Source organism: Lygodium microphyllum, chromosome 4, assembly GCF_053477565.2.
Source record: "Lygodium microphyllum isolate KBCC chromosome 4, Lygodium_microphyllum_v1.1.10, whole genome shotgun sequence".
NCBI lineage: Eukaryota > Viridiplantae > Streptophyta > Polypodiopsida > Schizaeales > Lygodiaceae > Lygodium > Lygodium microphyllum.
This window is the reverse complement of record NC_141138.1, coordinates 173,401,287-173,407,286: the sequence shown is the minus strand read 5'-3', so window position 1 is coordinate 173,407,286 and position 6,000 is coordinate 173,401,287.

The following is a 6,000-nucleotide window of genomic DNA, read 5'->3' as shown; positions in this document are numbered from 1 at the left end:
TAAAGTCTAGCTCGTAGGCTTATCCATAATCCGCCCGAAGGCTATCCAGCAATCCACAAGGATTACTAATCCAAGATTCCGCTCGTAGACTAGTATGCAGGCCTCGAGATCCATTCCTGAGTCATGTTGGCCTCTTGTGTAGGGCCTCGAAGGCGAGGGATTTATGGCCAGAGCCCCCTCTGGCACCCAAGCGTCCTCCTGCTCCAAGTAGCGCTCAACGGAGAGACCTCTCGCAATGGGTTTGGTCCACCTTCCCCGCGCAGTTAACAACCTCCTTGGTTAGGGTCAGGTAGGCAGTCGGGGGTAACTGAAGCTATCTCTCCCTTCAGGCCTTTAACCTGAAGCATTAGATATCTTTTCATCCTTTAATTCTTTGAGCAAACAAAGCAAAAGAGTGCTCTTAAAACTGTTACAAGCACAATCATTTCCATTGGTTGTTAATTTTTGGCCAACTGCTAAGGAGTGAATCCTTCTTTCTGAATGCATCCAACACTCGATCCGGGATCAATTGTGACTTGGCAAGATTCCCAAGGGTTTGTTTGTTAACCCTATATCCTTGGGTTAGGGCCGTACCCTATTAACCTGACTTAATCAAAATCTTAAGTTATATTAGCAGTGAATATGTTATTCCAATTCATTGATTGGTCTTTTGCTTCCAAGCAAATATCTAATCCCTGAATCTTGGTCACTTTACCCAAGAAAGGTATTATATCAGGACAATTATTCATCCTCTTACAAGATAAACTTGCATAAGAATCTGCCAATCTCATTCCGAGGAATTGGCCATTCTCTTGTGATCAAATCACAAGATCATGCGACTCTGCAACTTGTTGCACAAGTGTCGCATCAACTATGGGACTATTCTACCCATCAACGGTGTCTTTTAATCACGGTATCATGATTAGATATAACAATCTGTTCCTGATTGCATCAGGTTGACATTGTCGGTCCTAGGGTTCCGAGTTTCATCTTTTTAGCGAGAGATTCTTAGGAAAAACCCTAGACCACTTCTCGCAAGTATGTTCCAATGTCCCTACATTCCGTGAATGTGGGCAAGTCTTTAGGGTATAGGAGTTTCAGCTTTGGTAATACGAGCGACTAGGTAATGTCCTCAACGTGCTAACCCTAGTTAGCTCTTTGGGATATGTTGCATTGAATTAACCCCTTCCTAAAAGAGTACCTCGCGGTTTTAGGTGTTTAGGTTTAAACAAATTTAACTTGTCTATTCTTGAAGATAATTACGCTACCATTTCCGTAACCACATGATTCATTGTCTATGTATAAGTTGATTTACAAACCCTAACTTTTCGGGTTAAGATCAAAGCATAGGTTAAGTTATAGCATAATTCCAATTGATCATCCTATAACATGCAAACAAGATTCATGCTACTAAGCTTTAGGATTTTATGTTTTAACATGCAGCCTTTTTCTACTTTCTTTTCCGAATGAATTTGTCGTATGCTGAACTTACACACCCTTTCGTTGATTTAAGTTTTTAGGCCACTTGCCTAGAGTTAAATCTTCTTCATGCAGCCCTAGCAATTTTCTATAGTTGCTAGTAACTTTCTTTAAGAATCATTTCGAAAAGATGCTCAATAATGCGATATGCGGTTTATTCCTTCCATGCTTAATCGAAGTGTACTATCATAATTTTGTTTTGTAAAAATGGACATTAATTAATCTAATTTCATTCCTTTGCAATGCATAAAAACGACTTGCTAGAAATGCAATCTTATGCCCACTTTAATTTTGTTCGTTTTATTGAAAAATACTAATGACCGAATCCCTCAATTGTGATCTATTAGCCAAAGTATTTTCACTTGAAAAACAAGCATCCTTATTCCTCAAATGATCCACGCATAATTGAAATATTACGACGTTAATCAAATTTAGGAAGAAGAACCTGGACTTGTGGTGAAATGTCCACATGGATGTTAGGAGACGATCCTCCTGCGGTTGCGCCTTGTGCTTTCTTAGGAGCCATCGCGAATGCGGCCTTTTCATCTTGGACGTAGATTTATGATCTTGGACGATCTTCTTCAAACGCGAAACTCCCTTTGTGACCGATTGCACCGTCTTTCAAAGTCGGCTTTAGAAGGCTTTATAGGTTTTTTACTCCTTAAATTTGGCTAAAGGGGAACTTGTGGGGAACCTAAGGGGAAACAGGGTGTTTGTGAAGGCCAATAGCAAAGGGGTTCTAAGGGACCCTGAGGTGAAGGTGAACCCTTGTGTAAGAACGCAGAGGGGGGGGGGGGAAACTTAATGGGCTTATAAAAGCTTGGATGGAACAACATGGAAAAGGGGCTTTGAAGGAGGCCCACAAGAAAGGATTAAGGGCCTTTGAATTCTGGGGGTGGGAAAAACCCACGAGAATGGGGTTTAAATCCCTGGGGAGGGGATAGTTTTAAGATCTTTCGAGAGTAAGGCTTATTAAAGCCACAGGAAGGGGGCTTAAAGGCCTTTTACAAGCTCGGATGGAACCCCACGGGAAAAAGGGGGGAAACAAGGGGTGTAAAAGACCTTCTAAAGGAAGGCTTTAAGGAGGCCACATGAAGGGGGGCTTAGCTCCTCCCCTTAGAAGCTTCCAAGAAGCTTCTTGGAAGCTTCTGGGGTTTTAGTAACCACGTAGGGAGAAAAATAAGGGGATGATTATTGGAGAAATAATGGCAGCCAGGAGACCGACCGATTCAGCGTCTCGGGATGGCATATGCGAATTCAGGCGGCGGTTCTAGACTGCAGTGCGAAGTTCCCTCCTCCTTCCGGCCAGCCTTACGCCCTTTCGCAATGGTAGCATCAACAGTATCTTGGTCTCTCTCTTGACGGCAGTGTGAGCAATGTGACGGCTCATCCCCTTCTACTCTTTTCCCACAGCTTATATAGCTGAGGGGAGGGGATCCTCCCTCTCCCACGTGGCATCATGCATGCCTTCGTCCCCTCCATGGCATCCAGCAGGGATGCTTAGTCATCCCGCCTTCCCTCCCTCTCCCCCAGTATGACAATCGGATGGGGGAAGGAGGGAATAATTAATTTTTTTTTCCTTAATTCTAACAATGATCTCTTCCCAAGAGGGGATTTTTATACGGGAGGAATGGGAAATTTTACATTCTCTCCCCCTTGGAGGAATCGAGATGTCCTCATCTCGAGATAAACTAGGGATATTGATGGTTGAGAGTGCTTTCATCTATCCACATGGCATCCTCCTTGGGAGAATCTTTCCACTGGATGAGGCATTCTCTCAAGGTTCTCGATCTCAGTTGTCTCTCCCTAACATCTAAGATCCTGTCACCAGGCCGTAGTTCAACGACTCCTTGACTAGGCATTACAACTTGTTGGTCATCAAGTACATGGTTAGGATTAGATACATACTTCTTCAATAGGTTGATATGAAATACATTATGAACCTTTAGGTTCTCAGGGAGTTGCAGTTCATAAGCATTGGGTCTTAGGCACTTGAGGATATTGTATGGTCCACAATACCTTGGACTTAGCTTTTTGCATTTCCCTAAGGATAGAGAACTCTTCTTTGGACATACGTGAATGAAGACCATATCTCCTTCCTTGAAGATTCTATCTTGACGCTTCAAATCTGTGTATGTTTTTTTTCTATCCTTGGCGGTTTGGATGTCTTGTCTTATTGACTTTATTTGGTCATCCATCTCTTCCAACATCTGCCTTGAAGATTCAACCCTCAAGGTTGGATCTAAGAAGTTTAGGGGACTTCGACAGTCATGACCATACAATGCTTGGAAAGGGGTCATCTGAATGCTCTGTTGGTAAGAAGCATTGTAGGCAAATTCAACCAAAGGTAAGTATTGAATCCACCTTTTTGGTTCATGACAGTAGTATGCCCTAAGAATATCCTCAATGATTTGATTGACTCGCTCTGTTTGGCATCCATTTGGGGATGGTAAGCTGTGCTAAAACAGAGTTGAGTCCCAATGGCTTCAAAGATGGCTCTCCAGAAGTGTGATGTGAAGAGAGAATCATGATCACTAATGATTCTTCTAGGTAGTCCATGTACCTTTAATATCTCCTTGATAAAAAATCTTGCAATGTCTGAGGCTTTATAGTTTGTCTTTACTAGAATAAGGTGTGCAACCTTAGTAAGCATGTCAACCACAACCATGATGGAGTTGTATCCTCCTTGAATTTGGGGTAGGCCAACCACAAAGTCCGTACTGATGAATTCCCATTTCATTTGGGGAATGCGAAGTGGTTGCAACTTCCCTGGAATTTTGACATGTTCGGCTTTGATATGTTGACAAGACAAACACTCAGTGACATATTTGAGCACGTCACCTTTAAGCCTCTCACAATAGTAGCTCTTCCTAACTACATTGAGAGTCTTGGCATAGCCAGGATGTCCTGAGAAAGGGGAATCATGAGCTTCCCACAATATCTTTTGCTTAAGTGACTGGCTCGCCGGTATACATACTCTAGTCCTATAGTAGACAAGTCCACTATTGATAGAGAGTTCATGATACTTAGCCTGCAGCATTTGGTCCTGATCCTTGATAGAGATCTCCCTTAGCATCTTTTGATAGGCTGGATCATGGCATGCTTCCTCTCTAGCTAACTCAAGTATTGGGTTGTTTGTCATGGATACCTTTGTGGCTAGAGATCTAGTTGTTGATGGGTTTTGCAAGATTAGAGAATTAAGGAATGCCTTGCGACTGAGTGCATCGGCAACTACATTCTCCTTTCTAGGTCAGTACTTGATTTCAAAGTCATACTCCTCCAGCACTTCAATCCACCGACATTGCCTCATGTTGAGCTCGTTCTGGGTAAAGATCCACTTGAGACTCTTATGATCAATCACTAGAGTAAACTTATTACCCAACAGGTAGTGTCTCCAAAGCTTTAGAGCATGGATGACAGCTAACAATTCTAGATCATGTGTAGCATAATTCTTCTCATGACTCTTCAGCTTCCTTGAAGAGTATGCTACAGGATGACTTTCCTGCATGAGCACACATCCTAAGGCAAGTGCACTAGCATCAGTTACTACCTCGAACTCCTTTTTGAGGTCTGGAAGCTTTAGGATAGGTGCTGATACCAAACTTTGCTTCAATCTGTCGAAGCTAGTTTGTTCGGGAGTTGACCATGCAATGGAAGTTTTCTTCTTCAGTAAGTTCGTCAGAGGTGCTGCAATCAAAGCATAGTTTTTGATGAAGACCCTATACCATCCTGTCAATCCAAGAAAACTACGTATTTCTTTGATAGTTGTTGGTATTGGCCATTCTAACACATCTCTGACCTTGGTTGGGTCCACTGAGATTCCTTTCGCTGATACGATGAATCCCAGATATTCAATCTGACGCTTGAAGAATGTACATTTCTTCATCTTAGCATACAGCTTGTGTGACCTCATTGTCTCAAGGACAATCCAAAGTTGGGGTTCATGATCTTCCTCCTGTTTGGAATAGACTAAAGTGTCATTGAAGTAGACGAGCATGAAGTCATCAAGACATGGCCTAAAGATATCCTGCATTAACCTGTTAAAAGTGGCAGGCGCATTCGTAAGTCCGAATGACATAACTAGGAACTCAAAGTGTCCATATCTTATGTTGAAGGCCGTCTTTGGGATATCTTCGTCCTTGATTCTTATCTGATAGTAACCAGACCTGAGATCAATCTTAGAGAAGATCTTCGCACCCTAAAGACGATCAAGAAGCTCATCTATACTAGGAATAGGGTACTTGTTCTTAACAGTTGATTGATTCAACCCTCTGTAATCAATACACAGTCGAAGCGTTCCATCTTTCTTTTTCTGGAACAATACTGGAGTTCCCCATGGTGAACTGCTAGGACATATGTAGCCCTGATCTAGCAGTTTCTTGAGTTGTTCCTTCAACTCAATTGCTTCCGGTATGGACATTCTATAAGGTCTCTTTGCAATTGGCGCAGCTCTTGGTACTAGCTTGATCTCATGATCCACTTCTCTTTGAGGCGGAAGTTTTGTCAACTCTTCAGGAAATACGTCCGCGTATTCCTTTAGCC